General features: G+C 37.5%; 1 protein-coding gene and 1 non-coding gene across 35 annotated transcripts in view; both read right to left on the bottom strand.

The window, feature by feature from the left end:
• PTPRD (protein tyrosine phosphatase, receptor type D) overlaps positions 1–25,120 on the bottom strand; it is a 573,002-nt gene that overhangs the window by 233,114 nt on the left and 314,768 nt on the right. The gene's annotated exons all lie outside the window — the stretch shown is intronic.
• TRNAH-GUG lies at positions 23,340–23,411 on the bottom strand. The gene has a single exon. It is a non-coding gene; the product is annotated as a tRNA-His (tRNA).

The raw sequence follows: 25,120 nt of genomic DNA, 5'->3' as shown, positions 1-25,120 counted from the left end.
TCTTAATTTACAGGAAAGCGAAAGGGAAAAGTGGTAGTCACTCAGTCATGTCTGATTCTTTGTGACTCCATGGACTATAGCCCACTAGGCTCTTCTGCCCATGGAATTCTCCATGGCAGAATACTGGAGTGGGTAGCCATTCTCTTCAGGGGATCTTCCTGACCCAGGGATTGAAACCAGGTCACCTGCATTGTAGGGTGGACTCTTTACCATCTGAGCCATCAGAGAAGCCCGATTTTACAGGAAGCCTTCCTTCTTATGTTGGTTGTAAGTACCTACAAGTCAAAATGGCAACCACATAACAAAAAAACCTTAAATGTGAACACAATGAAACTCAAAAGAACACAATAGAATGTGTATCTCTACTGTGCTATCCTATCTTTAGAATAATAGGATTCTTGATATTCAAACAAACGATAATATTCAAGTGAATCCATCAGCTGCATGTGAGGCAGATGCTGGGTCTTCTTTCACTTTCAGGATCAAACTTTTCACAGTGGCTGGATATTTTGAAGCTTTAGGCATTCATCTTGTAATGTTACAGAAGCACAACTATCTTTTCAAAGGATGAAACAGTTGCATAAGGTAAGTTTTTCTTAACCTATGTCAAATAGTAGATGGATAGTATGAAGAATAAATAAAGTGTTATACCCTTTATATATGTTGAAATTTATAGCCACCTGTTAGAGAAACAGTACTATCTAAGATAGAAAAAATTCACTTGAAAAATGTAAATATATATTAGTCTTAAGATAGACAAATAAGAAAGTATCTTCAGATTCATGAAAGTTGCATTAGGCTGAAAGAAAAAGACCTTCTGAACTACTAGTTTCAAAAATCTACTGGACAGCCAATAGATTGTCATTCATTCTACAGATATTTATTGAAAGACTTCTCTGTGCAAAGATGGGGTCAGGCATTGGGTATGAAGTAAACTAGAGAATCTCTATATTGCTGTGATTTAATTTTATCTGTAGGATAATTAGATTCTTTGGGAGTAAAAATAGTACCCGATTCATAGACTGGAAGATTGAATGAGATAATACATTAAATATTCCTAGTACTGCCTGGCACTAGTGCCTGACATCTAGTAAAATACCAGCTTATATGTACTTACTCTATCCCAAGCTCCCACAAAAGATTTAAATAGAACAGAAGCAAGTGACTGCAAGGCTTGCTATAACAAGAGCTGCAGCAATAAACTAAATGGAAAAAATTTTCTACAAGAATCATAAAGAAACAGGGATTATATAGACATACAAGTGAACTTAGAGGGTGGTGTCTGTGCCAAATAACTTCTTAAAAGGTAGTAAAAAGCTAGCTCATTTCATTTCTCACTCTGAACAAGATTTTAGGCTTTTTGATTAACCAACAGAACAAATAAAACAAATCATATTGTCACTGAATCTGTTCCCCAAAACAAACTTAAAAAGTAACACTAAATGTTTGGGACAGCAAAGCTTTGTTGTTAATAATTGGAAGCACTGACACCACTGGAGACTTACTAGGGTTGCTTGAAGTAGGCAAGGGTGATACAATAATTACCATTTTTCGTAGACACAAAGCTAAGACTCAGCAAAATTGTTACTTGGTCTTGGTTATACACACAGCAAAAAATAATTTTTTCATTTCTTTTAACTCTAAGATTCGGTGTATTTTTACATCATCATGCATCATGTTCTCTCTATGGCAATTACTGTTCTTTGAACAAATATTCATCATGAACAGTGCCATAACTCAGTTATAGTCAACTCATAATGGAAAACACAACAAAAATAATTCCAAATACTTGGTCATCTTTTATTTTTTTTAAACAGAAAGCACTGACTAAAGTTTCATGAGATGTAATAATATTTTCATATAAAAGGATTCATCCTTTAATATATATCAGTTGACTTCTCATTTTTTTTTAGCACTGATTCCAGGTAGCAACAGAATTCTGTTATGTGTATTAGCCAATAAAATTTAGACGAGAAATGGAAGATTATGAAAATGACGATAAATGTCAAACAATTTCCCTACCAAGCTCAGATTCAGCACTGTGCCTATGTCTTTCACCCTTCTATAATTTCTATTTCAGTTATCTACAAAGGGTTATAAATGGCAAAAAATTCCGTTTGAGCAGACACCCAAAGACAGTACCCGAACCAGAGAAGGAGGCAGATTCACACTCAGCAGATCGACCCTATGACCTAACACCACACAGGGGTCTCCTCTGTAATACGGGACCAGGAACAACTACCCGAAATGGCTTTGTCTGGGAGAGGAGACAGATCCTATCTCAGAGGCTGGAAGGCTGAAGGGTTAATACTTGGAGTATTTGCTACTTTGTTGAACAGCAAATGAGTTTTTAAGTCAAAATCTTTCAGGCTACAAACAAGAACGACTTTTTTTCCCCCCTCCCAGAATACAGTTCCTGAAGAGGGGGAAAAACATTCATTACTCTTTTCTTAAAGAAAACAGTGTAAAGGCTTCTATTTTCACCATTTCAGATGAGAGCAGGATATAATTTATACTGTTTTGACATCATGACCATTTTATTCAAAATCAATCTTCCTGCAAGTGAATTGAGTAAGAGACTGAAAACAGAAAAGTAAAAGGGAAAAGAAAGAAAAGTTAAATCAATGTTTCCTAGCAAAGTTAGGTTTCTGGGCCACTATCAAAATGACATGCATACGAATGAAACTGAAAAAATACATATAAATAAAATGGTGTCTGCTGCTGCTGCTGCTGCTAAGTTGCTTCAGTCGTGTCCGACTCTGTGCGACCCCATAGAGCAGCTTATTAGGCTCCTCATCCCTGGGATTCTCCAGGCAAGAATACTGGAGCAGGTTGCCATGCCTTCTCCAATGCATGAAAGTGAAAGTGAAGTTGCTCAGTCATGTCCGACTCTTAGCGACCCCATGGAGTGCAGCCTACCAGGCTCCTTCATCCATGGGATTTTCCAGGCAAGAGTACTGGAGTGGGGTGCCATTGCCTTCTCTGAAAATGGTGTCTAATTATAAGTAAAAGGCTACTCTAAGTCAGAAAGAAATTATTGAAAGCAGGAAGAAACTGCCAGTTAATAAAAATCAATCAGAAAAGCTTTTATTTTTTAGTGGATTTAGGTATCTCTTAAGGATAGTTACTGGGGAAAAGGGTCTCCAAAGATTTCTCAGACAATAATGCCATGCAAGAATAGGAAATTGGACGCTGATAAGCTGATAGGAGTCTCCTTAGCAGGTACTAAATATCCAACATACTAAGAAGCAACACGCAGGCATTCCAGAGCAAAGCTTCATTTTCTGAAATAATCTTCACATGTAGAGGGGAGTGTAAGGAATTCTTGGCACAAAGTAAGCAAACTTGTTTAGAAGCAATGTATGCAATTATCCTATAAATCGCAAAGTAATGCCTACTGTCTATGTAGCAGAATACAAACTCAGATTAAATTACCCTTTGTATGAATGTAGTAGCTGCAATTCCACATGGCTTTATGTTAATCCCCACTGTTATTAGTGTCTGGTCTTAGCAAATGATAATACTCTGTGATCCAAAATGCACTGAGGGTTGGGAGAAGGGGAAAGGTCTTCCTATTTAGCAACTCTATTAATACTTGGATATTTAAGTAAATATTTAGAAATCAGGGTTATGTATTTATTCCTGGCAAGGCAAATCTTATTAAGAATCCAGTAACATCCACTTTCACAAACCTCACTGCTCTCTATTATTAATAATTTATTTTTACTAACAAGTTGTTGTCATGATACTCATCCTCTACTTTGTCCAAATTGTTCTCTATTTTGAACATTAAGTTAACCACTTCATATAAATTTATACTAAAATCACACCAAGAATTTTTTTAAAGGAAAAAAAGAAAGCAAAGCTGTCTAATCGAGCTAAGGTTGAGGGACTGAATTCCTGTTTGCTGTTTCTGCTTTTAGAAATAGACACAGGAATAGGAAACACGGAAAGAGAATTCAGTCTGGCTCCTGTCTCCATTCTTCGCTGGCTTCGTAAAAGTTGGGAATTCTAATGAGTTCAAATCAAATAAAGCCAAGGAAAACATCCATCTTGGCTGCCTCACTGTATTGTGGTGAATGCAAATAAAAATAAATGTTTATGCAATCAAATTTTCCATAAATAAAAAAAGTAGAATGAACTGTGTGGTTTTGGATTCAAATCAGAGATATCAGTGTGAACTCATGGTTTGCATCCTAATGCAGAAATAAATATTGTTGTGAGTGTGCATATAGACACATACATGCACTCCTTATATCAGCTTACCAAACACATTCTCCCTACCTGTGTGAGAAAGTTTTACACAAAAGATGAATTTTTTGATGAGTTTCCTTCCAACTAAAACATCACCAACTTAACTTAAAAACCAGAGTTGTTTCAAAAATCCAAGAGCAGTTTCCTAAGCCAGAGTTTTACAGTATTTCAGAAATTACCTTTGCCCTTCCCTCCACCTCTTCACAGTTCCCCTCCTTGGACCTACAACATGGTAAAGACAGATGTTCATCATCCTGTCGTCTTTAATCATGTACGGGAATGGAGCAAGAAGAGTAAGCACAAAAATAACATGATTCAGATATGTATAAATAAATTTTCTGAAGAGACTATTTCATCATTTAACTCTACTCAGTAGTATTTCTCACAGTTTTAAAGGCAATCTGTGGCTAGTATTTATTGGAGTGGAGAAGACAGATTCTGCAAACAGAGGTAATGGCAGTTTTATTTGTAGGGTATTGTGGAAAAAATAATATATATATGGTATTTCACTGTAAATAATGAAAACTACAAGGGCACAAGAAGAAATCTTTAAAATAGGATGTGTGCTTCAACAATGTATTATTTATCTACGGAGGAACTCTCCCCCTAAATATAAATCATTTTCTATGTCAAAAGTGAGCCTGAATTTAACACCAAAGAATTACCAAAAGGAACTACTTATATCTTTGTCAGTCTTAAGTCTTTGGAAAAACAAGCTGTCAATATGGGAAAACAGCCAAAAATATATACATAACTGTTTTCTTTTTTTCAATTTTTGAGCTTTTCTCTCTCTTAATAAAAGTTATCATATAAAGTGACATTACATTTACATGTAAACATAGGATACCTAATTATGCAATAGTTTTGAAATAAGAAAAATACAATAGAACTCAGTGGAAGGTCAGACATCTGGAAAATAACCAAATAGAAGAAAAACTACCCAAAATGGCCAAAACCACCATCAAAATTTTACATGAAAAAAAATCTCATAGTCTTTGTTCCTAGAAGAGATATCAGGCTTCCACATACAAAATTCTAAATCTTGATTTTTCTTAATAGAGAGTTAAACCCATTAAAGTTGGAAAAAGGGTTTCAGGCAAAACTGATGACATATATAAAAACTATGGTCTTTTCCCTAAAAGAAGTCAAAGGTAAAGAAAAGTTTTCAAGGTTGGCTGAAGTGAGTTGGCACTCAAGTGCTTGCCGATGTGTACTGGTTAGATGTGCTGTTTAACATTAAATTTTCATGAACACCATTTAAACTGCAGTGTTAAAAATGCATTATGCCATGGAAAAGAGAGAGAGAGAGAAAGAAATCAAGAAAAAAAAAAGGATGTGAGAGCAAACACCCTCTTCTAACAACACAAAAGATGACTTCATGCATGGACAAAATCAGAATGATTATATACTTTGTAGCCCAAGATGGAGATGCTCTAGACTGTCAGCAAAAACAAGACTGTGAGCTGACTGTAGCTCAAATCATGAGGTCCTTACTGCAAAATTCAGACTTAAATTGATGAAAGTAGGGAAGACCACTAGGCATTCAGGTATGACCTAAATCAAATCCCTTATGATTATAGAGTGGAGGTGATAATTAGATTTAAGGGATCAGACCTGATATTTAGACAGCCTGAAAAAATATGGACTGAGGATCATAACATTGTACAGGAGGCGATAACAAAAACCTTCCCCAAGAAAAAGAAATGAAAAAAGGTTGTCTGAGGAGGCCTTACAAATAGCTGTGAAAAGAAGAGAAGCATAAAGCAAAGGAGAAAAGGAAAGATATACTCATTTGAATGCAGAGTTCCTAAGAATAGCAAAGAGAGGTAAGAAAGCCTTCCTCAGCGAACAATGCAAAGAAACAGAGGAAACCAACAGAATGGGAAAGACTACAGATCTCTTCAAGAAAATTAGAGATACCAAGGGAACATTTCATGCAGAGATGGACTTGATAAAGGGCAGACATGGTAGGGACCAAACAAAAGCAGAAGATATTAAGAAGTGGCAAGAATACACAGAAGAACTGTATAGATCTTCATGACCCAGAGAATTACAATGCTGCGATCACTCACCTAGAGCCAGACATCTTGGAATGTGAAGTCAAGTGGGCCTTAGGAAGCATCACTACGAACAAAGCTAGTGGAGGTGATGGAATTCCAGGTGAGCTATTTCAAATCCTGAAAGATGATGCTGTGAAAGTGCTGCATTCAGTATGTCAGCAAATATGGAAAACTCAGCAGTGGCCACAGGACTGGAAAAGGTCAGCTTTCATTCCAATCCCAAAGAAAGGCAATGCCAAAGAATGCTCAAACTACCACACAACTGCACTTATCTTACACACTACTAAAGTAATGCTTAAAAATCTCCAAGTCAGACTTTAGCAATATGTGAATGGTGAACTTCCAGATATTCAAGCCAGTTTTAGAAAACGCAGAGGAACCAGAGCAAATTGCTACCATCTGCTGGATCATCAAAAAAGCAGACAATTCCAGAAAAACATCTATTTCTGCTGTATTGACTATGGCAAAGCCTTTGACTGTGTGGATCACAATAAACTGTGGAAAATTCTGAAAGAGATGATGGGAATACCAGACCACCTGACCTGCCTCTTGAGAAATCTGTATGCAGGTTAGGAAGCAACAGTTAGAACTGGACATGGAACAACAGACTGGTTCCAAATAGGAAAAAGAGTACGTCAAGGCTGTATATTGTCATCCTACTTATTTAACTTATATGCAGAGTACATCATGAGAAATGTTGGGCTGGAGGAAGCACAAGCTGGAATCAAGATTGCCGGGAGAAAGAAATATCAATAACCTCAGACATGCAGATGACACCATCCTTATGGCAGAAAGTGAAGAAGTACTAAAGAGTCTCTTGATGAAAGTGAAAGAGGAGAGTGAAAAAGTTGGCTTAAAGCTCAACATTCAGAAAACTAAGATCATGGCATCCAGTCCCATCACTTCATGGCAAATATATGGGGAAACAGTGGCTGATTTTATTTTTCCTGGCTCCAAAATCACTGCAGATGGTGACTGCAGCCATGAAATTAAAAGATGCTTACTCCTTGGAAGGGAAGTTATGTTCAACCTAGACAGCATATTAAAAGGCAGAGGCATTACTTTGCCAACAAAGGTCCATCTAGTCAAGGCTATGGTTTTTCCAGTGGTCATGTATGGATGTGAGAGTTGGACTATAAAGAAAGCTGAGCACAGAAGAATTGATGTTTTTAAACTGTGGTGTTGGAGAAGACTCTTCAGAGTCCCTTGGACTTCAAGAAGATCCAACCAGTCCACCCTAAAGGAGGTAAGTACTGGGTGTTCATTGGAAGGACTGATGTTGAAGCTGAAACTCCAATATTTGGCCATCTGATGTGAAGAGCTGACTCACTGGAAAAGACCCTGATGCTGGGAAAGATTGAGGTCAGGAGAAGGGGACAACAGAGGATGAGATGGTTGGATGGTATCACTGACTCAATGGACATGGGTTTGGGTGGACTCCGGGATTTGGTGATGGACAGGGAGGCCTGGCATGCTGTGGTTCATAGAGTTGTGAGAGTCAGACACGACTAAGTGACTGAACTGAACTGAACTGAGGAGGCCTTACAAATACCTGAGAGAAAAAGGGAAGCTAAAGTCAAAAGGAGGAAAGGAAAAATATACCCATCTGAATGCAGATTTCCAAAGAATAGCAAAGAGAGATGAGAAAGTCTTCTTAAGTGAACGTTGCAAAGGTATAGAGGAAAACAATAGAATGGGAAAGACAAGAGGTCTCTTCAAGAAAATTAGAGATAGCAAGAGAACATTTCATGCAAAGTTGGGCACAATAAAGGACAGAAATGATAAGGACTTGGTGGCAAGAATACACAGAACTGTACAAAAAAGGTCTTAATGACCAGGATAACCACAATGGTGTGATTACTCACCTAGAACCAGACATCCTGGAGTGTGAACTTAAGTGGGTCTTAGAAAGCATTACTACCAGCAAAGCTAGTGGAGGTGATGGAATTCCAGCTGAGCTATTTCAAAGCCTAAAAGATGGCGCTGATGAATTGCTGCACTCAATATGCCAACAAATTTGGAAAACTCAGCAGTGACCTCAGGACTGGAAAAGGTCAGCTTTCATTCCAATCCCAGCGAAGGGCAATGGCAAAAAATGTTCAAACTACCACACAACTGTAGTTATTACACATGTTAGCAAGATTATGCTCAAAATCCTTCAAGCATGGCTTCAACAGTACTTGAACTAAGAACTTCCAGACGTAAAATCTGGATTTAGAAAAGGTAGAGAAACCAGCAATCAAAATGCCAACATTTGCTGGATCACAGAAAAAGCAAGGGAATTTCAGAAAAACATCTATTTGGGTTTCATTTACTATGCTAAACCCTTTGACTGTGTGGCTCACAAACTGGAAAATTCTGAAAGAGTTGGGAATACTAGACCACCGTACCTGCCTCCTGAGAAACCTGTATGCAGGTCAAGAAGCAACAGTTAGAACTGGACATGGAACAACAGACTGGTTCCAAATAGGAAAGGAGTACGTCAAGACTGTATTGTCACCCTGTTTATTTAACTTCTATGCAGAGTACATTATGTGAAATACTGGGCTGGATGCAACACAAGCTAGAATCAAGATTGTCAGGAGAAATATCAATAGCCTCAGATATGCAGATGATACCACCTTAATGACAGAAAGCGAAGAGGAACTAAAGAACCTCTTGATGAAGGTGAACGAAGAGAGTGAAAAAGCCGGCTTAAAACTCAACATTCAAAAAACTAAGATCATGGCATCTGGTTTGGCATGTCCCATTACTTCATGGCAAACACCTGGGGAAAAAGTGGAAACAGTGACAGATTTTACTTTCCTGGACTCCAAAATCATGGTGGATGGTGACTGCGGCATGAAATTAAAAGATGCTGCTCCCTGGAAGGAAAGTTATGACAAACCTAGACAGAGTATTCAAAAGCAGAGACATCACTTTGCCAACAAAGGTCTATATAGTCAAAGCTATGGTTTCTCCATTAGTCATGTATGAACTTGAGAGCTGGACCATAAAGAAGACTGAGCACCAAAGAACTGATACTTTCAAACTGCTGTGCTGGAAAAGACTCTTGAGAGTTCCTTGGACTGCAAGGAGATCAAACCAGTCAATCCTAAAGGTAATCAACCCTGAATATTCACTGGAAGGACTGATGGTGACGTATAACTGACAAAATTTATAAGATATTTAAAGTGTACATCATCATGATACTTGATATAGGCATAAACTGTGAGAGTTGAGAGAGGCTGAAGGCAATTTTTACAGGGCTTGGTGATACTCAGATGAGGGATGACGAAGAATTATCAAGTTTGGTTTTCTAAAAACAAGTGATGATTTGTGTAATAGATTCCCAGGCATTTCTCCCCTAGGTAACAATGGCAAACATCTGAGGGACCTATGCAAGGGCAGCTGTCCCTGGAAACTGGACTCCTGTTTTTTCTTTACCAGTACAGGCACCCCTGGGTGGAGCAGAGCACCAACCACAGAGTAACTATATTCACCAGATAAACACTGACACACCTTCAATTTCATGAACTGATAGAAGGGGCTGGTATATTAAGTCATTTGTCTCAGGGTAAAGGCAATAAATGACTTTGTCTGCCTACACACATGAGCTCAGCCCTCTCACCAGCAGCATACTGGTAGCTCCCTGGCATCAGTCTAGAATGGGTTGGAGATATAAATGGTTTGTATCAATTTCCCTCACCAACTCCATCCCTGCAAACAAGACAGACGAGCATGCCAGCAGGGTTTCTTTCTAGCCAGAGAAGAAACTCACTAAATATCAGAGTATGACAATCAATGTCCTTTGAAAAAAAGGGAAAGCAATTTGAGTTACACTCCTATGAAGACATGCCATTAAGACTTGTCTTAAACATAACTTAAAGTTGTTGCATTTTAATACACTGCACACCAATTAAACAGGTACTAGTTTCCAAAGACAAGATACTCACTGGCGTTTCAATAAACCTTTTTCTTACATAATGAAAACAACCCAGAGTTGTTCATTTTCATTTAGTTGCAAGAGACTGACATATTGGTATAAATTTAAGAAACATATACAGTCTCTAATTCCTTAACAAAGTGACAGCAACTTGACAAGTGAAAAAGTTATCTGTCTTGAATTCACTAGCATAGAAAGCCAACCTATCCTCCAATTCTTCACACAGCACAAGTGGATGGTTTTATGTTTACTGCAAGACAAATGCTCTTTGAATTGCTCAGTGATAATGGCTATGAGGCTGCTGAGTAAATAATGTGTGTGCATTGACAAAAGGAAGTGAGAATGTGTACTTTCAGCCACTGATCCCTAAAATAACCAGCGCAATTTAGGTGCTTACTGTTATAGAGAGAAAATAATACACAAAACAGCTTTGTAAAATATGCATGACAGGTTTCATGGGCAAATTATAAGCAAATTGGCAAATTTTATAGCTTTTCAGGAATTAACTCAGAAGCATATAAAATATAATCAAAAGTGTTTACTCAGTGGGGGAAAAATATATTTTCCATTTCATTTTTTTTTCTAGTGGCTATCACAGCCCTTGCCTCCAGTGCTTGTGACTTGGTCTTAAAAGTACACAGACCACTGTTTACTGAGTACCAATGGGGCACAGCAGAGGAACTTTGCTGTTGGAATCCTGACTGATTTGCTCCTTTGCCAAGAGCAGCTAAGTCACACAGTAAAGACAATCTTTGGTGACGCTTACATAAGCCTAAGCTAATTTCCTGAAACATGACGAGTGAAATTCTAGCAAAAAAGAGCTTTCTAGGATATCAGTTATCTTGATGGGTTTGAATATGATTGAGATTTAAGAACATCCAAGCACACACTACCATTGTTTTTGAAATGTTTCTCCTGTTCTAAGACAAAAGAAATGAAGCAGAAAATTTAAGACTAGGTAGGCTCACCTTCACCTCTCTTTTACTCCCAGACATAAATTCTTCCTTCATATTTTGAATTCATTTCCTGGCAGATAATATTTGACTTTTTTTTCTTTGTAATTTGGCCACATATTGTGATTTGTATGATCTTAGCTCACTGATGAGAGATCAAATCTAGTGACTGGCATTGAAAATACCAAGTCCTAATCACTGGACTGCCAGGGAATACCTGGAAATATTTGTCTTAATATTTATTTTTTACATATGTCAAGAAGCCTACTGTTTGTTCAAACATAAGGTGACACATTTCTGACTGATCATTTAACTGCTAGTCATTATGTTTAACCCATGGCGGGGTTCGTGAGAGGTACCTGGATTGCAGAATCCCTACTGTATTAATGAGAAAAACGTCTTCCTTCTGGGTTATTCTTCAAAAGGCAGACATTAAATGGAAAATTCCTCACTAAAATTATTTATGAATTGTAGAATATTAGATAATTCTCAGGGGAACTATGTCATGCTGATAAAATATATGATACTAGCCCCAATGACAGAGTCAGTTGTAACAAATCTTATCAGAGTGATTTTCAGAAGAAAATGGCTAAGCAGATCAACTAAAGTCAAAGTCACATCTTCTGGTAGATCCTCTGATGTGTTTGACTGTTTTCAGTGACTGCTTCTATAGACATTACCTCATTCAATTACCAGAGTTCATGTGCTTCAATGATGACTGATCAAATGGTGTTGTGTGGAGGTCTTTTGTTTTAAACTTAACAAAATTTAAAAGTAGGATGGACACTTGCTATAAATTCTTACTTGTTTTTCAGGTTCAAGTTTTGATATTCATACTTTATGGCAGAGACTGTTACTTGCCTTAATTTCTCACGAATCCTATTTTAGGAGAGATCCAACCTACTTCATATAAACCCAAGCTAAAATTATGGGTGCTCACTCTATATGCTTTAACAGGGAGGGTGGCTGACCTATCCAAGTACTTATTACCACCCCTCCTGATTTTCTTAAGAAGATGGGCAAAATTGGCTTTTACAGAGGGCAGTGTTAGAATTTGAAACTTCACCTAACCAACCAGATCGTCTTGCTTTAATCTATACTTATCAAGGCTTTGGACCTCACACTGATGGACAAAGCCTATGGCAGGTTGAGCAGAGAGGCAATGACTGTAGATAATTAGCCAAAAGAATCCAACTTCATCTATTTCTCCACATAACATAAAAATACTCATTTGATTATCAAGAGGATCAGAACCCAGGATACCAGAAAAATTTTCTATCGATTGCTGGAGAATAAATCTTCCTAAGTTTTCCTTGGGTATTATTCCCCAGCTTATACTGAGGGACTTTAATCAACAAGTGTCCTGTGAAGTTGCAGAGAATTAAACATGCAAATGAAGAAGAGAATATTCTTTACAACATGACAATGTCCTTGTTCTGAAGAACTATGTAAGGAATCTTCCCCCGACTGGTTTCAGTCTTAGGAATAGTTATGATTTGTTTCTTCTTCTGAAGAACATATTTGTTTTTATTTTATGGATAATGTATGTACGTGTCGCTGGTTTGTTCTTTCGCATTTCCAGAGTTGTTAGGAGATTTAGAGCTAACGGGCTTCCCTGGTGGCTCCGAGGGTAAAGAATCTGCCTGCAGTGTGTAGGAGACCTGGGTACGGTCCCTGGGTCAGGAAGATCCTCTGGAGAAGGGAATGGCTACCCACTCCAGTATTCTTGCCTGGAAAATCCTAAGGACAGAGGAGTCTGGTGGGCTACAGTCCATGGGGTCACAAAGAGTCAGACAAAGAGTGACTAACACTTTCAACTTTCTTGGAGCTAAAACTGCGGTTTTCTTCTAGCCAAGGTACAGAAGACCACGGTAGGGCTATGTGCCCCAACTGCAGTCTTGACAATTGATTTCTTTCAAGCCCATGTTTTCCTGTTGTGCCATCACATTTTTTCTCATCATAGTAAACATTCATCTGTAAACTAGTCGTACATCCCTTTGAAGTTAGGCTATTACAGACACATATACGTATTACAAATAAAATATATTTCAACAAATATTATAAATAATAATATATAATGAACAAAAGATAATCCACGTGGCATCAAGAGACATCCAAACAAATGAATCCTCACTGCCCACCATAGTCTATGAGAAATATCAGTTGCATACAGTTATGATGAATCAAAAACAGTGAGCTCAGTGAACAAGTTTCTGAGAAATAAGGCATAAAACTTTTGACTTAATGAACATTAACTTGAAGGGAGGAAAAAAGGAAAAAGAAATTGAGAGAGTCAAAAGAACAAAGTGACTATATAAGTGTTTTATTTCTATTTTAGGTAAATCACTTTTAAATATTCACCCCATGATAAAATTAAATAAATGTATCTTATGGAGATATATGAATAACATCCCCAAATGCATTTGTATAAAGCACATTCTTACATTATTTGGAGATAATTATATTCACATTTAACACACATTAAGTTATAGTACTATTTGTTCAATTTAGAAAACATTTGCTGAACACCTCTCAGACTCTCTGTATGAAACACAATTTAGCACTGGAGGGCTCCAAGAAAGTCCCTCAAAATTTTACAATATAATGGTGGAAATGTACATGTGAGCAGAAGGAAATAAATGAAAGAATCAATAGCTAAGAGAGCACAAGAGGTGAATAATAAAAAATAGCTAAGAGAGCATGTGGGATGAGTAATCAACTTTGTAGAATATCAGGAAAGCCAAGACTAACAGCATGAATATAATTTGAAGGCTTTGAGGCACGGGGAAGAGTAAAATCAAGGTGCAAGGCTTCCCAGGTGGAGCTAGTGGTAAAGAACCCACCTGCCAATGCAGGAGACGTAAGAGATGCAGGTTTGGTCCCTGGGCCAGGAAGATCCCCTGGAGGAGGATATGGCAACCCACTCCAGTATTCTCGCCTGGAGAATGCCACGTACAGAGAAGCCTGGCAGCCTCCAGTGCACAGGGTTGCAAAGAGTCAGATACGACTGAAGTGACTTAGCCCGCACACACACAGACACACGCACATGCAGGGACAGTGAATAGATAGTATGTTCAGAGTGAAGTGTGGCTCCTGCTTGGGTTCATGTAGGGCACAGGATTAAGAGGCCAGTGTGGCAACTTATGCAGCAGCATGCCAAAGAGAGGGTCAGCTCAGTGAGTGGGAGAAACTGAAAGGGCTGCTGGGACTATTTGGTAGGAAGTACGGAGCCAAATATTTTTAAATCAGGAAAGTAACAACGCAGCATTCTTGTTCTAAAATACAGTCTTTGTCAAGTAAGTTTAGTTTTGGGGGACAAAGACAAGATCAGTAGAAAGTTGATGTATTTGTTTTAATGTAAGATGAAGAAGTTTAATGTATACAATTCCTAAGAAGAGAATGAAAGAAATGAGTTAGATACACATTGGAGAAATGTTTCACAGGTGTAGGAAATATTTATTTTATTTAAGAAGAAGCCAGGGTAAAAGTGAGTTTCAAGTTTTTAATCTCCTAGTTGCTTGGTGAACAACTGTGGATAGGTAAGGACGGTCGATTTCACCTAATATAACAGACACAGGAAGACAAAAGGAAAGCTCATGATTTAAAATGTAAGTTTTGAGTATCATTCATATGAAAACAATAGTTGGAATTCTATGATGGATGAGTAGATGCAAGGAAGAATTTATAGTGAGAAGAATAGGGAAATAACCATGTTTAAGGGTTTTGCATGATGAAATGATTTGCTTTGCTGATTCTAATTTGTTGTATATACCTGACCCATTATATCATGTGCAATACTTTTATACATGTAAATCAAGAAATCTGTTGACAAATGTTCCAAGTATTTTTTCCCTACAGTATAGCATATTTATTTATTCCTCTTAAATACCAACAAATGTGATGAGTAGCCACATTTTTCAAGATTGGAGACTTTAGAACTATGTAGACACAGATAAAAATACATATGAATTCTGCCTCATAAGGAGAGGCATGTGAGAAAACAATGCAAACTGTGACAGAAAAGGAAGTAAAACAAAATAAGTAAGAAATAAAATCTATATGAAATTATTTAAATAGGCAATATAAAATCATTCAAATTGTAAATTAGCCAGAAAACAACAGCAAAAACCTCTAATGTTAACTTAGAAGATTAAATCAACTGTTTTTTTTAAACATTCAAAAGGATGAAGTATGCTTTTTTCAACAATTGCTTCAGCAATGTAAATCATCCAAAGAAGGCGCCAAGGTTTCAAACATTTTCATTTAGTGTATCTATACTCAGATCTCCATTCACAGACTATGTGAAGCCTCTGAAAGGAGATTAATAGGAGCCAGGCAAGTTAATCTAGGAGTGTTACATCAATACAAACATCATTGATTAACATGAATAGAGTAGAACTCAAAGCAAAACCCAGAATGGAAATCAGTTAGAGTTGAGGAGGACAAATGGAGTTTGCCCACTTTGTACTCTATTTTTATAAACTTGAGAACTGAAGGCCCAATCTATGTTGTTTAAAAACATAAACTAGCAGTTCTTTTACACAAGTATGTGTTCTTGATGTTCTATAGGCTTATATATTGTTCCACTATCTAAAATAAGATGATATACACATTTTCAATTCTCTAACATTAGCACATTTATTTTACACGCATACAACAACCTTCACATTCAAAGTGTTGCTAATATTAAATGATTTAATGTGTCATACAGAAAACACTTAATGTTTACCATTAATACCATAATACTGTCTCAGGTAAAAAGGAAAATTAAAACTATAGTCAACATTCTATAACTCAGTTCAGTTCAGTCGCTCAGTCACGTCCGACTCTTTGCGACCCCATGAATCTCAGCACACCAGGCCTCCCTGTCCATTACCAACTCCCGGAATTTACCCAAACCCATGTCCACTGAGTCAGTGATGCCATCCAACCATCTCCTCCTCTGTCGTCCACTTCTCCTGCCCTCAATCTTTCCCAGCATCAGGGTCTTTTCCATTGAGTCAGCCCTTTGCATCAGGTGGCAAAAACCAATTTGGATATATATAAAAGATATATATATTTAAAACTATATAGATAGGTAGATAGATAGATACATAGATAGATAAAGGAAGCATTCATCAGGCTGCCCTGCCAGGTGAAGCTGAGTTTCAGCTTCAACATCAGTCCTTCCAATGAACAACCGGGACTGATCTTTAGGATGGACTGGCTGGATCTCCCTGTAGTCCAAGGAACTCTCAAGAGTCTTCTCCAACACCACAGTTCAAAAGCAACAATTGTTTAAATTTAGCTACGAAGCAAGCAGCATCTGAACAGGGTATGAAAAGAATGTTCCTTCTATGGGCCTGCCTTTGATAGTAAGCTTATTCTAAAACTGTCATAATGATTATTAATCACAAGCAAAAGCAAGTATCAGTTCTGGATTGAAAGTAAGGCTGAATAAACTTCATCTCCGACATGTCCATGATACCTTGATGACAAATTTCCTTTAAAAGCATAATCAATAAGACCATATCTGGGGGTGGTTTTGAATCTTACACCCTTCAAGTATTTTCTCTCTTCCCTAATTACTTCAAAAGGTATATTTTCCAATAACTGATTATCTAAGTGATTGTAAATTCTGCAAGACTTGGACGTTATGACTCATAGAACAAATGTATTTTGCCATTAGTTATTTGATAAATTCCAGAGGTCATGTAAGAAATTTTCTGCTTTGAATGATTTTTATCCATCAAGTGGCACACAATATGGGAGTTTTTATACACTAAACCCATTCAATTCCATCTCTATGTGCTCCATATCTCATAAATTTATTGTTTTCAAAAGTAAAAACTCTCATTATTATGGGTAAGAGCATGTATGACCAGTCATATTATTCTCACTCCTTTACCTAAACACAAAAATTAATGATTCTTGAAAGATTACCTAGGATGCAAGACTGACAGAATTATTTAGCTGCCTGACAAATCAGTCTTTATAAGTGGCTTCAGATCCCAATCTGTGTGGGAGATGATGTGATCATTTTCAGTCACTTCACTATGAAGTAAAATCATTAATTGGCTTTCCCTGGAAATTGCTAACAACATTTCTGAAGAATTCATGGGTATAATAATTTAAATTTCCAAATTCAAAGATCTTCCCAGTGTTGACTCTGAGTCCCAATCAAAGAAGCGTCTCTTTGCTTGCAATAAACATGAACAGACTTCATGAATACACAAAAAAGCAAAATCAAGCCCTGGAATGGACCAAACCAGAAATAGAATCCGGCTAGCTTGTTCCAATCAAAGAGAGGACTATGTGTTGAACTAAGTAAAGAAATATAGAAAAATAATGCATGATAGGTTTTGGGTAGAACCTTTTCATTGTATTTCAATCTTAGCGAAGACCTAAGTGGAAAACAACTAGTGGGAATATCCAGGCCCTCCCCACCACTTATTTAAAATGAACTTATCATTACAGAATATTGATCAGAGTTCTCTGTGCTATACAGTAGGTCTTTGCTGGTTATCTATTTTAAATAGAGTAGTGTATACATGTCAATCCCGAACTCCCAACCTATCCCTCCCCTGACACCTTTTTCCCCCTAGTAAGCACAAATTCATTCTCTGAGTCTATGAGTGTTTGTCTTGCAAATAAGTGCGTTAATAAACTAAATGGAAAAGAATTTGAAAACAAGATACTTTATATGTATAACTGAGTCACTCTGTTATACAACTGAAACTAATACAACATTGTTAATCAACTATACTTCAATATTAAATAAAAAATTGAAAAGAAATCTAAAAAAAAACAAAAAAACCAATTTGGATATATATAAAAGATATATATATTTAAAACTATACAGATAGGTAGATAGATAGATACATAGATAAAGGAAGCATTCATTAGGCTGCCCTGCCAGGTGATGGCAATAGACATCTACTGACCTATTACCAATAACCACAACCCCAGTAACTCCAAATTCAATCTCTAATTTTCATATGAAAGGCAGAGGAAGGAAAGCCAATAGATACTTGGGAAGTACAGGATTGTTCCTTTCATGGAGAATCAGGGTCTAGTTTGGGGTCCTGCCAGAAAGGGAGGGAACAGGTTTTTCTCATTGTTAGAGTCGACCAGGGTGAGACAGTTTTTGAGAGAATCTGATGCGTTTCTTGGATGTGATGTCCATTTCTGTCCCAGAGTGCTGAGAAAAGAAGTCTTATTTAAGGATATGGAAAGCAAATGGAGGCATTCCCACCAGCCCACCTCCTTGCATTCTTCAGAAGATGAGACATAATCCTAAAAAATTCCTGCAGCTTCATGAGCAGAGTCATGATAATAAAGGAAGGTCTAAGCAACAGGAAATTCAACTAGAGGAGGGGTTGGGCAGCGTGTACAACTGCCAGGGACTAAATACACAGGACTCTGCTTCTCTGCAAAGATCATGAACAATATCAGAAACAAGAGAAAGCCAAACAGGGCAAAAGGCTATGTAAACAAGCTGGAATCAAGATTGCCGGGAGAAATATCAATCACCTCAGATATGCAGATGATACCACCCTTATGGCAGAAAGTGAAGAACAACTAAAGAGTCTCTTGATGAAAGTGAAAGAGGAGAGTGAAAAAGTTGGCTTAAAGCTCATCATTCAGAAAACTAAGATCATGGCATCCACTCCCATCACTTCATGGCAAATAGATGCGGAAACAGTGGAAACAGTGTCAGACTTTATTTTCTGGGGCTCCAAAGTCACTGCAGATGGTTATTGCAGCCATGAAATTAAAAGATGCATACACCCTGGAAGGGAAGTTATGACCAACCTAGACAGCATATTAAAAAGCAGAGACATTGCTTTGTCAACAAAGGTCCATTTAGTCAAGGCGATGATTTTTTCCAGTGTTCATGTATGGATGTGAGAGTTGGACTATAAAGAAAGCTGAGCACCGAAGAATTGTTGCTTTTGAGCTGTGGTGTTGGAGAAGACTCTTGAGAGTCCCTTGGACTGCAAGGAGATCCAACCAGTCCATCCTAAAGGAAATTAGTCTTGAGTATTCATTGGAAGGACTGATGCTGAAGCTGAGACTCCAATACTTTGGCCACCTGACGTGAGGAACTGACTCATTAGAAAAAACCTTGATGCTAGGAAAGATTGTAGGTGGGAGGAGAAGGGGATGACAGGGGATGAGATGGTTGGATGGCATCACCAACTCAATGAACATGAGTTTGAGTAAACTGAGGGAATTGGTGATGGACAGGGAGACCTGGCATGCTGCAGCCCATGGGGTCACAAAGAGTCAGACATGACTGAGCTACTGAACTGAACCCCTTCCCCAACATTTTGTGGTAGATAGAAAAATGGCCATCAACTCTTAAATTTGACTTGGCCATAGACCTAGCTCTAGTCAGTGCCACAAACAGATACTTGGCATATCATTGTGCACTGGGGAACCTGAGGATGGTGACTATGTGAAAAAGACCTCCAGAGACACCTAGCCCAAGTGCCTTTGTTGTGAGAAACAATAGCCTACCAAACCCCAGACATGTGAATGATCACACTCCACATCATCCCACCATCAGTTATCCTGCCTCATGACCACAGATGCAGGAGACAGCTGGCATCGCTCAGTCACACTGGCCCAGACTAACATAACTACCCAACAGAATAACAGGATTTGAAAGATTATTAGAATGGCTGCCATGTTAATCTTCCTGTAACCAGAGTTGAGGAAAACACAAATGCCCTGCTTTGCAAACATTTCACAGATGTCAACGGCATTCTGATCCTGAATCAACTTAAAAATGCTATGACAAAGTTATCTAAAAACTGTTCCCTTACAGAACTGTTAGGAGAAGATAAATGTACGAATATAAGAAAGCCTTCTGGAAAAGTAGGTAATAATCTATGTAGAGTCCCTTTGACCTTCGTTGATATGGAACAACTCAAACAGTGGATCTAAATCACATGAAGTGGTTCAAAAATAAGGAGCAATTTGCTTTAACTTATCTTCTGGTGAGTTGAAGAAGTGGAATCTATTCATCCCATCCTGAATTAATTAGCTCAATCCTTCATTCATCAATCATTCACTAGACACATACTTCATGCAAGCCACTATACATACCACCTACAAGGAGAAATCACAATAAATGAGACAGATTAGAAAAGAAGTAGAAGAGGGGAACTGAGGTGTATATTTATGATAAGTAGAAGGGTGGGCACTGTAAAATGTATAATTCATTTAAATAGCCACAAAACCTGTAAGAACCATCATTCTTACAGTTGTATTAACAGATTCAGAGAAGCTTCATGATTCTATTTTAATAAGGTCTGACCTTTAGCTTAGCCCCAAATTCTATCCTTCTGAAGAGGATGGGACAGGTACACTATGACACAAGAGAGGAAAAGGCAGGGCTCCTAAGTATTTCTAAAAAGAAAATATCATAAATTATGGTCAAGAAGGGGAAGATTACAAAAGTAAAGCCTTATTAACAGGGAGGATTTTGAGTTAGGCTTTGAAGAATAGAAAAAAAAATCAAATTTTATTGGAAACAGAGGAGCAGGATCAATTTCTCATTTTTTCATATTACAGAACTATATTTTAATATAGAAAATTTTCAAAGATAGAAAAATATAAAGTAGAGAAAAGTTTCATATTCACCTAAATACAGCCATGGATAACCTTTGATCAAAGTTCTTAAGTTTGGAGTATACTATGTGCAGGGTACTCAAAGAGGTATGTGCACAGATTAGACAAAGAACAACGGGTGGTTTGGTTTGACTGACAAAGAAGCCACCCACAGGGCGATGGTGATGCATGTTCTTCAATAGATTAAAACATGGACACTGAGTCGCAGGCTAATCAACTGCAACATGCAATGAGGTGAATTTAGATGGCTAGATATTCACTGAAATATAATTTTACAAACATTATGTTAATAAATCAAGTTAACCCTGAGACTGAAATCCATTCATTATCCAACAGATGTCCATTCTGACCCTGTTGGAATAAGTACTGTAGAGGAGACAGTGGATTACAAGAAGGAAATTTAGGTCCACAAACATATTTGAGGTTTTATACCTTTCCTATCATTTTTACAGGTTTTGGTGTGAGAAGAGTAAATGATCCAGGGTCAGAGTTCATCATCTTGAAACTGAAGTCTCATTACACGAATGAGCATATAATTTATCTTTTGACAGATTCAATTGCTTAGTAATTATAAATTAACACATACACACACATCATTGCTTCTTCAAGACAATAGCTTTCAATTTGCTAAAACAACATATCAAAATATATGATTTTCTTCTCTTTTGATATATTAATCTCCCAGAATAAAACAGTTCTTTCAAATTTAAGACTCAAAGAGAAAAAGAGCAAACAAAACTTTTACTTGGTAATCACCCCCATACTTTAGTTTCAGCAAGTTGAGAGTTAATGTAAAAGAAGTTACTATGCTTTTTGTCAGGAAGACTTTTATTTTAACTTGCATGAATTCCCTCCTTGCTACATTTCCCCTGGAGAAATCGAATATAAAATCCTAAATCCACATTTCTCAGAGGAAGCACTGGCTTTGAACAGCAGGAGTGTCATAAGGCTTGCTGCCATCTGGGTTCCCATCATCTTCCTTTGGACACCTCCCAAAATCGGGGTTTTATTTCTATTCCAGACACAACTTAGAATGCAGCTCCTAATGCTCTTGAAGGGACCGTGAAGTTGTCAATGAAATCTGAAGCTGGAGGAAAGAATACCCTGTCCACTTCCTAGAGAGCCTACACATACAGACGCAGCACTTGAGCAGAGATGCTGATGGACAAAATGCGGGCACCAATCAAGAATACTGAAAACACCCCACTGGACACAGGCCACGCTCATCCTAGACCTCGCATTTCTGCCTTCAGATCAGCATGGGAACAGAGAAATGGCGCAGGGCAGATGCAGACCTGTGAAAACATCCTCATTTCTCACATGGAACAGGGGAAGATGGATGCAAAGAATGTGCCTTGGCTAATCTGGACAGAGCATGCTATCCTTTGGGAAAACATCTGGGTTTCATAGAATAGAAGGCAAGAATTCCAAGCTCTCTCACTCTGCCTGACTTCAGTCATTCTTATACTGTTGTCACTGAAGCAAAATGTATTTGTAAATTTCTCCAAAATTGAAGATGCTTTGTAAATATGTGTCTTGCCTCTATACACGGGTATTTGATAATTATATCTGTTGGGATAAATATGCATTCAATTAATATAATCATGCGTTTACTTCCTGTCTAACAAATTCCCCTCCTACATATACAAAGTTACAGTATATTTGGGGCCACTTTCACTATGCACATAGTCATAAGTGCTTCTGGCTTAGAATATAGGAAATAATCATTTCTGATAGGTTAAAAAACTAAGGGTTTAAGGTCGAAAACCTGCAGCTAAAGCAAGTGTATTGGTAAGGTGGCTAAAGGAGATGGTACAGATCAGAGACCTGAACCTGTGTCTGTCACTGACCATACAAAGGTGAACTATCTTTGTTTCCCTTGTTATAAGATTAAGCTTTATCCATGGAATCTAAAAAACCATGACAAATGAACTTATTTTCAAAACAGAAATAGAGTCACAGATGTAGAAAACAAACTTACAGTTACCAAGGAGGAAAGGAAGAGAAGTATAAATCGGGAGATTGGGACTAACATATACACACTACCATATATAAAACAGGTAACTAATAAGACTCTATCGTATAGCATCTGGAACTCTACTCAAAGCTCTATAATGATCTATATGGGAAAAGAACTAAAAAAAAGAGTGGATATACATACATGTATAACTGATTCACTTTGCTGTACAGTAGAAATTAACACAACATTGTAAATAAGGTACACTCCAATAAACTGAAAAAAATAAGCCTTGTAGTTCAATTTGTTTTATAACATATATTTATAAAAATCTATAAATATATTTCATATATTCATAACATACTTATGTGGATAATACATATATATTTAAACAAAAAAACAAAAAGCTAGGGAAACAAAGTAAAGACCACTATCCCTTAAGTAAGTATAGTCGCTCAGTCGTGTCCGACTCTTTGTGACCCCATGGGCTGTAGGCCACGAGGCTCCTCTGTCCATGGGATTCTCCAGGCAAGAATACTGGAGTGGGTTGCCACATCCTTCTCCAGGGGATCTTCCCGAGCCAGGGATTGAACCTGGGTCTTCTGCATCACAGGCAGGTGCTTTACCCTCTGAGCCACCAGGGAAGCAAATAAAGTTGGCTTCTTCCACGCCAACATTTTAAATTCAGGAAAACTTTACAGTTTATAAAGTGCGATACCTGGGGAGAACAGATATAACTATAATCTAACTGATCTATTACTTCTGCCTTCTACCAATTCTGACATAATGGCAACATGCTTAAGACAATGCCAAAAATGAGGAAGAGAAAAACTATTCCCCTTCTTCTTACTGAAGTTTGACTGTTTTGAACTTCAAATTTTGAATACTCATCATTTCCCCAGGATCAGTAATTAGATATTTCCTTAAGCAAGCGGAAACAACCTAAAGATGCCTCATCTTCCTCCCCTGTACCTTCTCTCCTTTTTGTTTTTCATCTAGCCTTGCCAGGAAGAATAAACATGAGCTGAATCACCTGCACTATTCTCTTACTGTGGATTTAGTTCCAAGTAGCAGTGACATAATCACGTCTTCCATTTCTCCCTGTCAGGGCATGGTACCCACACACATGCCATATTCTAACCTCAGCTTCTCCATCAAGCACCTCCCAGAAAGTCTGCATAACCCACACATCTTCAAGCCTGCTCTGATGGAGAGACCAGAAAAAGCCTTCTAAATTGTGTCAAATTTTCACTTCTTTGAAAGGTATATTTAAACAGTTTTTATGATGAGCCAGATGAAACCTTGAATCTATCAAATCAGCTGGTTTGGGTAATTGTACAAAACTTTTCCTAATCAAAAATATATACCATTTTATTTTTGCTGTGGTCACTTACTTCAGACTAATCATTAATTTGCTTACATGCAATAATGAAACCAAAATAAAATGGTAGATGGCCACAAAATAGTGCCTGGGGATGAAAATATTTAAATACCAAAATGGTCCAAGATAAGGAATTTAATAATTTAGTAATAATATTCATAAGAGGTATCAGTGCTTCCAAAAACAGAATGATAGGTCTGAGGTAATATATAATTTGATAGCAAAGTTTTGCTTTGTTTTCTTTTTTTAATATAAATTTATTTATTTTAATTGGAGGTTAATTACTTTACAATATTGTATTGGTTTTGCCATACATCAACATGAATCTGCCACAGGTATTTCTATTACATTTAAGCCAAACTGGCTTTTACTCACATTGAAATGCCACTGGTAACTCCTAATGGATTTTCTTTAAAAAAAAAATAAATGAGGAAAAACACAGAATAATTCAAATATTTATACTGAATCACTTATTATCACATAATATTTAACACAAAGATTTCTCCCTTTAAAAATTGTTCAGGGGCAATATTTATGCCTATTTTATTTGAATAGAGAAGACAGAAGTTACCCTTTGTAGATGTTCCATGATATAATAAATTTCAGTTATCAAGCATCAGTTCAGTTGCTCAGTTGTGTCTGACTCTTTGTGACCCCATGGACTGCAGCACGCGAGGCCTCCCTGTCCATCACCAACTCCTGGAGCCTACTCAAACTCATGTCCATCATGTCGGTGATGCTATCCAACCATCTCATTCTCTGTTGTCCCCTTCTCCTCCCACCTACAATCTTTCCCAGCATCAGGGTCTTTCCCAGTGTCAGTTCTTTGCATCAGGTGGCCAAAGTACTGGAGTTTCAGCTTCAACATCAGTCCTTCCAATGAATATTCAGGACTGATTTCCTTTAGGATGGACTGGTTGGATCTCCTTGCAGTCCAAGGGACTCTAAAGAGTCTTCTCCAACACCACAGTT

Source organism: Capra hircus, chromosome 8 (assembly GCF_001704415.2).
Source record: "Capra hircus breed San Clemente chromosome 8, ASM170441v1, whole genome shotgun sequence".
Classification (NCBI taxonomy): domain Eukaryota; kingdom Metazoa; phylum Chordata; class Mammalia; order Artiodactyla; family Bovidae; genus Capra; species Capra hircus.
The sequence above is the reverse complement of the archived record's forward strand: the minus strand, read 5'-3'. Positions and strand labels throughout refer to the sequence as shown.